Below are 9,355 nucleotides of genomic sequence, written 5' to 3' on the forward strand. Positions count from 1 at the left end.
TTATGCAGGACTCGAACTTCTCTTCGCGGAACCTATTGGATTCGACTGCTGGAGGTACCTTTATGTCCATCACTCTTGGTGAAGCAACAAAGCTCCTTGATAATATGATGATTAATTACTCTGAATGGCACACGGAAAGAGCTCCACAAGGTAAGAAGGTAAATTCTGTTGAAGAATCATCTTCCTTGAATGATAAGATTGATGCTATTATGTCTATGCTTGTGAATGATAGGACTAATGTTGATCCTAATAATGTTCCGTTAGCCTCATTGGTTGCCCAAGAAGAACATGTTGATGTAAACTTCATTAAAAATAATAATTTCAACAACAATGCTTATCGGAACAATTCTAGTAATAACTATAGGCCATATCCTTATAATAATGGTAACGGTTATGCTAATTCTTATGGGAATTCTTACAACAATAATAGGAACACACCCCCTGGACTTGAAGCTATGCTTAAATAATTTATTAGTACACAAACTGCTTTTAACAAATCTATTGAGGAAAAGCTCAATAAAATTGATATTCTCGCTTCTAAGGTTGATAGTCTTGCCTCTGATGTTGATCTTTTGAAATCTAAAGTTATGCCTAATAGGGATATTGAAAATAAAATTGTTACTACAGCAAATGCCATCCAAGTTAGAATTAATGAGAATATAAGATTGATGGCTGAATTGCATGCTAGGTGGGAAAGAGAAGAAAATGAAAAACTAGCTAAAGAGAACAATGTAGCTAAAGTTTGGACTATCACCACCACTAGAAATGCTAATGCTCCACATGTTGCTGCACCTCCTACTATTAATGGTGAAATAATTGGTGTTGGCAATGTTTCCACTCCTAGTGCAAAGCCCGCGAAACTGCCTGAAACTGCTAAAACTGCTGAAACTGCCTGTGATAAAACTGCTGAATTTTTTTCCAACATTGGGGATGATAATCCCATTGCTTTAGATTGTAATGGTTTGGATTTTGATGATTGCCACATCTCTGAATTTATAAATTTCTTACAAAAACTTGCTAAGAGTCCTAATGCTAGTGCTATAAACTTGGCTTTCACAAAACATATTACAAATGCTCTCATAAAAGCTAGAGAAGAGAAACTAAAACTTGAAACTTCTATTCCTAGAAAGCTAGAGGATGGTTGGGAGCCCATCATTAAGATGAAGGTCAATGACTTTGATTGTAATGCTTTATGTGATCTTGGTGCAAGTATTTCTGTTATGCCTAAGAAAATTTATAATATGCTTGACTTGCCACCATTGAAGAATTGTTATTTGGATGTTAATCTTGTTGATAATGCTATAAAGAAACCTTTGGGGAGAGTTGATAATGTTCGCATTACCGTTAACAATAACCTTGTCCCCGTTGATTTTGTTGTCTTGGATATTGAATGCAATGCATCTTGCCCCATTATATTGGGAAGACCTTTTCTTCGAACTGTTGGTGCTACCATTGATATGAAGGAAGGTAATATTAAGTATCAATTTACTCTCAAGAAAGGTATGGAACACTTCCCTAGAAAGAGAATGAAGTTACCTTTTGATTCTATCATTAGAACAAATTATGATGTTGATGCCTCATCTCTCGATAATACTTGATACACACTTTCTGCGCCTAGCTGAAAGGCGTTAAAGAAAAGCGCTTATGGGAGACAACCCATGTTTTTACTACAGTATTTTTGTTTTATATTTGAGTCTTGGAAGTTGTTTACTACTGTAGAAACCTCTCCTTATCTTAGTTTTGTGTTTTGTTGTGCCAAGTAAAGTCTTTGATAGTAAAGTTCATACTAGATTTGGATTACTCGCGCAGCTACAGATTTCTTTGTCTGTCACGAATTTCGACCTGCCTCCCTGTAGGTAGCTCAGAAAATTAAGCCAATTTACGTGCGTGATCCTCAGATATGTACGCAACTTTCCTTAAATTTGGGCATTTTCATTTGAGCAAGTCTGGTGCCTCAATAAAATCCATCTTTACGGACTGTTCTGTTTTGACAGATTCTGCCTTTTTATTTCGCATTGCCTCTTTTGCTATGTTGGATGCATTTCTTTGATCCATTAATGTCCAGTAGCTTTATGCAATGTCCAGAAGTGTTAAGAATGATTGTGTCACCTCTGAACATGTTAATTTTTATTGTGCACTAACCCTCTAATGAGTTGTTTCGAGTTTGGTGTGGAGGAAGTTTTCAAGGATCAAGAGAGGGAAATGATGCAATATGATCAAGAAGAGTGAAAGCTCTAAGCTTGGGGATGCCCCGGTGGTTCACCCCTGCATATTCTAAGAAGACTCAAGCGTCTAAGCTTGGGGATGCCCAAGGCATTCCCTTCTTCATCGACAACATTATCGGGTTCCTCCCTGAAACTATATTTTTATTCCATCACATCTTATGTGCTTTGCTTGGAGCGTCGGTTTGTTTTTGTTTTTGTTTTTGTTTGAATAAAATGGATCCTAGAATTCATTGTGTGGGAGAGAGACACGCTCCGCTGTTGCATATGGACAAATATGTCCTTAGGCTTTACTCATAGTATTCATGGCGAAGGTTGAATCTTCTTCGTTAAATTGTTATATGGTTGGAATCGGGAAATGCTACATGTAGTAATTCTAAAATGTCTTGAATAATTTGATACTTGGCAATTGTTGTGCTCATGTTTAAGCTCTTGCATCATATACTTTTCACCCATTAATGAAGAAACACCTAGAGCTTGCTAAATTTGGTTTGCATATTTGGTCTCTCTAAAGTCTAGATAATTTCTAGTATTGAGTTTTGAACAACAAGGAAGACGGTGTAGAGTCTTATAATATTTACAATATGTCTTTTATGTGAGTTTTGCTGCACCGGTTCATCCTTGTGTTTGTTTCAAATAACCTTGCTAGCCTAAACCTTGCATCGAGAGGGAATACTTCTCATGCATCCAAAATCCTTGAGCCAACCACTGCCATTTGTGTCCACCATATCTACCTACTACATGGTATTTCTCCGCCATTCCAAAGTAAATTGCCTGAGTGCTACCTTTAAAATTTCCATTCTTCACCTTTACAATATATAGCTCATGGGACAAATAGCTTAAAAACTATTGTGGTATTGAATATGTACTTATGCACTTTATCTCTTATTAAGTTGCTTGTTGTGCGATAACCATGTTCCCGGGGACGCCATCAACTACTCTTTGTTGAATATCATGTGAGTTGCTATGCATGTCCGTCTTGTCCGAAGTAAGAGAGATCTACCACCTTAATGGTTGGAGCATGCATATTGTTAGAGAAGAACATTGGGCCGCTAACTAAAGCCATGAATCATGGTGGAAGTTTCAGTTTTGGACATATATCCTCAATCTCATATGAGAATACTAATTGTTGCCACATGCTTATGCATTAAAGAGGAGTCCATTATCTGTTGTCCATGTTGTCCGGTATGGATGTCTAAGTTGAGAATAATCAAAAGCGAGAAATCCAAAATGCGAGCTTTCTCTTTAGACCTTTGTACAGGCGGCATGGAGGTACCCCTTTGTGACACTTGGTTAAAACATGTGTATTGCGATGATCCGGTAGTCCAAGCTAATTAGTACAAGGTGCGGGCACTATTAGTATACTATGCATGAGGCTTGCAACTTGGTAAGATATAATTTACATGATACATGTGCTTTATTACTACCGTTGACAAAATTGTTTCTTGTTTTCAAAATAAAAGCTCTAGCACAAATATAGCAATCGATGCTTTTCCTCTGCGAAGGACCTTTCTTTTACTTTTATGTTGAGTCAGTTCACCTATTTCTCTCCACCTCAAGAAGCAAACACTTGTGTGAACTGTGCATTGATTCCTACATACTTGCATATTGCACTTGTTATATTACTCTATGTTGACAATTATCCATGAGATATACATGTTATAAGTTGAAAGCGACCGCTGAAACTTAATCTTCCTTTGTGTTGCTTCAATACCTTTACTTTGATTTATTGCTTTATGAGTTAACTCTTATGCAAGACTTATTGATGCTTGTCTTTAAGTACTATTCATGAAAAGTCTTTGCTTTATGATTCACTTGTTTACTCATGTCATTACCATTGTTTTGATCGCTGCATTCATTACATATGTTTACAATAGTATGATCAAGGTTATGATGGCATGTCACTCCAGAAATTATCTTTGTTATCGTTTACCTGCTCGGGACGAGCAGGAACTAAGCTTGGGGATGCTGATACGTCTCCGACGTATCGATAATTTCTTATGTTCCATGCCACATTATTGATGATATCTACATGTTTTATACACATTATATGTTGTATTTATGCATTTTCCGGCACTAACCTATTAACAAGATGCCGAAGAGCCGATTGCTGTTTTCTCGCTGTTTTTGGTTTCAGAAATCCTAGTAAAGAAATATTCTCGGAATTGGACGAAATCAACGCCCAGGGGCCTATTTTTCCACGAAGCTTCCAGAAGTCCGAAGGGGAAAGGAAGTGGGGCCACGAGGCACCGACACCATAGGGCGGCGCGGCCTGGCCCTTGGCCGCGCCGGCCTGGTGTGTGGGGCCCTCGTGTGGCCCCCGCGTTGCCCTTCCGCCTACTTAAAGCCTTCGTCGCGAAACCCCCGATGCACCGAAAGCCACGATACGGAAAACCTTACCGAGACGCCGCCGCCGCCAATCCCATCTCGGGGGATTCTGGAGATCACCTCCGGCACCTCGCCGGAGAGGGGATTCATCTCCCGGAGGACTCTTCACCGCCATGGTCGCCTCCGGAGTGATGAGTGAGTAGTTCACCCTTGGACTATGGGTCCATAGCAGTAGCTAGATGGTTGTCTTCTCCTCATGTGCTTCATTGTCGGATCTTGTGAGCTGCCTAACATGATCAAGATCATCTATCTGTAATTCTATATGTTGTGTTTGTCGGGATCCGATGGATATGTTGATTATCAATCTATTACCTATGTGTTGTTTATGATCTTGCATGCTCTCCGTTATTAGTAGAGGCTCTGGCCAAGTTTTTGCTCTTAACTCCAAGAGGGAGTATTTATGCTCGATAGTGGGTTCATGCCTCCATTAAATCTGGGACGAGTGACAAAAAGTTCTAAGGTTGTGGATGTGCTGTTGCCACTAGGGATAAAACATTGATGCTATGTCCGAGGATGTAGTTATTGATTACATTACGCACCATACTTAATGCAATTGTCTCGTTGTTTTGCAACTTAATACTTGGAAGGGGTTCGGATGATAACCCGAAGGTGGACTTTTTAGGCATAGATGCATGCTTGGATAGCGGTCTATGTACTTTGTCGTAATGCCCAATTAAATCTCACTATATTCATCATGTCATGTATGTGCATTGTTATGCCCTCTCTATTTGTCAATTGCCCGACTGTAATTTGTTCACCCAACATGCTATCTTATGGGAGAGACACCTCTAGTGAACTGTGGACCCCGGTCCATTCTTTTATACTGAAATACAAATCTGCTGCAATACTTGTTTTACTGTTCTCTGCAAACAATCATCATCCACACTATACATCTAATCCTTTGTTACAGCAAGGCGGTGAGATTGACAACCTCACTGTTTCGTTGGGGCAAAGTACTTTTGTTGTGTTGTGCAGGTTCCACGTTGGCGCCGGAATCTCTGGTGTTGCGCCACACTACATCCCGCCGCCATCAACCTTCAACGTGCTTCTTGGCTCCTCCTGGTTCGATAAACCTTGGTTTCTTTCTGAGGGAAAACTTGCTGCTGTGCGCATCATACCTTCCTCTTGGGGTTCCCAACGAACGTGTGAGTTACACGCCATCAGTGTCAAAATTTGAGTAGTGCTGAGGTGGTAAAAACCGACAACACTTTTTCATTTATTCCAAACAACACACATTACAAACTAACACACCAATGGTTTTAAGAACCATTTTCTCGTTCTACGATACAAGGGGACGGATACAAACTCACACCTACGTATGTGCTCTAGTGATACTACTCTTCATCCGGAATGGTAGGTTCTTCGTCTTCATGGGTAATGTGCTTGGCGAAATGGGCTGGCATTATCCAACTCCTTGCGGGTCTTGTACAGCATGAAGTCCAGGTATGCAACATAGTGGTTCGTCTCCGGGTGCGGTGGCATGGTTATTGGCCTTCCCAGGGGGTCATGTCTTGGGTAGTAAATGAAGCGAGTGTTCTTGAGCTTGTTCACATTTTGTCCACACAGACAGGCAATTGCTTCTTTCATGGCTTTGGCTATCCCTTCCTTCCAAGTGTTTCCCCTTACAGAAAACCATATGGTTTCCCAAATTGGGGCTCCCAGCTTGCCTCTCAGATCTGTAGTAACTTCCCACTGAGGTTGTCTTCCCGACGGATTATTGAGTGGCACTGCAAAGAACTCGGGATACGGGCGTCCTAAATATTCCACTAGTTGTTCCAAATCCTTCTCGAACATTAGGTCTCCTCCGTGGCCAAGCTGATAGGACTCATATTGGTACTCCATCTGTGAGCAATTAGGATGAGTAAGTTAGAGAAGTGGTCAAGTGTGCAAGATTTTATGTAGGATTACAAGGAAAAGTAGAGCATCAATTTCTCATTTTGAAAAGATCTCAAGGATAAGAGTGAGAATAAGTTTTCATAACTATTCCCTTTATTTGTTTTTGAAACTAAATTTTTCAGACGTCCATTCTAACTAGGGCCTCCTAAGGTCAAACAATGGCTCTGATACCAACTTGTCAACACCCGGGTTTTTAAGTCCATATGCCTATTATGCCATACATCGCAATCCCAGGAATATTGTTTTTGCGAGACATAATAGATTGATATCACAGAACATTATTCATTACAAACCATAATAGTCTTACATCGAGGGATCACATGATCCAGTCTTACAATCATAGATGATCTAATGATCAATTACAAAACACACAGCGGAAGAAACGTAGTAGCGGTCCATCTGTTCCACAGGCAACGCCTGACGTCAGGAGTAGTCCTAGTTATCATAGACGTCCTGTTGTCCATCCTCCTAGTACTGGTTCTCCTCTTCATAGTTTGTCCATTTGAATAGCAAGGGACAAAGCCGTGAGTACTTTTAAAGTACTCGCAAATTATCACTAATAGAAGTACTAATAACTCTAATCATGGTTCTCAGCTTCTAGGTTCATTTGCACAAAGCCAATTTTATTTCATAAACACTTTATAGCAAAGACTCATTCATGACTGATGGCGTGTAACTCACACGTTCGTTGGGAACCCCAAGAGGAAGGTATGATGCGCACAACAGCAAGTTTTCCCTCAGAAAGAAACCAAGGTTTATCGAACCAGGAGGAGCCAAGAAGCACGTTGAAGGTTGATGGCGGCGGGATGTAGTGCGGCGCAACACCAGGGATTCCGGCGCCAACGTGGAACCTGCACAACACAACCAAAGTACTTTGCCCCAACGAAACAGTGAGGTTGTCAATCTCACCGGCTTGCTGTAACAAAGGATTAGATGTATAGTGTGGATGATGATTGTTTGCAGAAAACAGTAGAACAAGTATTGCAGTAGATTGTATTCAGTATAAAAGAATGGACCGGGGTCCACAGTTCACTAGAGGTGTCTCTCCCATAAGATAAGTAGCATGTTGGGTGAACAAATTACAGTCAGGCAATTGACAAATAGAGAGGGCATAACAATGCACATACATGATATGATGAATATTGTGAGATTTAATTGGGCATTACGACAAAGTACATAGACCGCTATCCAGCATGCATCTATGCCTAAAAAGTCCACCTTCGAGGTTATCATCCGAACCCCTTCCAGTATTAAGTTGCAAAACAACGGACAATTGCATTAAGTATGGTGCGTAATGTAATCAATAACTACATCCTCGGACATAGCATCAATGTTTTATCCCTAGTGGCAACAGCACATCCACAACCTTAGAACTTTCTCGTCACTGTCCCAGATTTAATGGAGGCATGAACCCACTATCGAGCATAAATACTCCCTCTTGGAGTTAGGAGTAAAAACTTGGCCAGAGCCTCTACTAATAACGGAGAGCATGCAAGATCATAATCAACACATAGGTAATAGATTGATAATCAAAATAACATAGTATTCTCTATCCATCGGATCCCGACAAACACAACATATAGAATTACGGATAGATGATCTTGATCATGTTAGGCAGCTCACAAGATCCGACAATGAAGCACATGAGGAGAAGACAACCATCTAGCTACTGCTATGGACCCATAGTCCGGGGGTGAACTACTCACTCATCACTCCGGAGGCGACCATGGCGGTGAAGAGTCCTCCGGGAGATGATTCCCCTCTCCGGCAGGGTGCCGGAGGTGATCTCCGGAATCCCCCGAGATGGGATTGGCGGCGGCGGCGTCTCGCAAGGTTTTCCGTATCGTGGCTCTCGGTACTGGGGTTTCGCGACGAAGGCTTTAAGTAGGCGGAAGGGCAACGCGGGGGGCCACACGAGGGCCCCACACGCCAGGGCCGCGCGGCCTAGGGCTGGGCCGCGCCGCCCTGTTGTGGCGGCACCTCGTGGCCCCACTTCCTTTCCCCCTCGGTCTTCTGGAAGCTTCGTGCAAAAATAGGACCCTGGGCGTTGGTTTCGTCCAATTCCGAGAATATTTCCTTTGTAGGATTTCTGAAACCAAAAACAGCAGAAAACAACAATCGGCTCTTCGGCATCTCGTTAATAGGTTAGTGCCGGAAAATGCATAAATACGACATATAATGTGTATAAAACATGTAGATATCATCAATAATGTGGCATGGAACATAAGAAATTATCGATACGTCGGAGACGTATCAATGACCTAAAATACTCAAGTGGGAACATTAGTGTCATTCCCACAACTCTGTTGTGATTCAAGTCAAAGTCACATTTCAAGTTCAAGTCAGAAGTCACCCGTCACATTTTGAAAAGTTCTGATGACGGAACAGTATGGCCTTTCCAACTGTCCATGACCACGGACGCGGCTATTCGAATAGTTTAACACTCTGCAGAGGTCGTACACTTGTGCCACAATAATTGCAACAATCCGTCAGGGGTAAATGGCCCTGATTTATCACACTCTGTGTGCGGTACCAATCATAACCTTTCATTTACATACCCTAGTACAGGCACCTCTCCCTATGAGTTTGGCCTTCTAGCCATGGCAAATTGCCATCCTGGGAACTGCAAAGGGCTTGGGTCGGACATTCACCTCATTTCATGCCATTTCACTTTCAACGGAGGTAGCCTCGGCATAACCCCTATGACACTTGTTCAGAGGGAACCCGTACTAACATACATAAGTTTCCAGTTAAGACCTACCCAGATTCAGGTATTGTGGGGGTACTTAAAAATTGGAATGGTATCACATCCGAACCCAACCATCAAGTTTTGTCAAAGAGCCACCTTG

Source organism: Lolium rigidum, chromosome 3, assembly GCF_022539505.1.
Source record: "Lolium rigidum isolate FL_2022 chromosome 3, APGP_CSIRO_Lrig_0.1, whole genome shotgun sequence".
NCBI lineage: Eukaryota > Viridiplantae > Streptophyta > Magnoliopsida > Poales > Poaceae > Lolium > Lolium rigidum.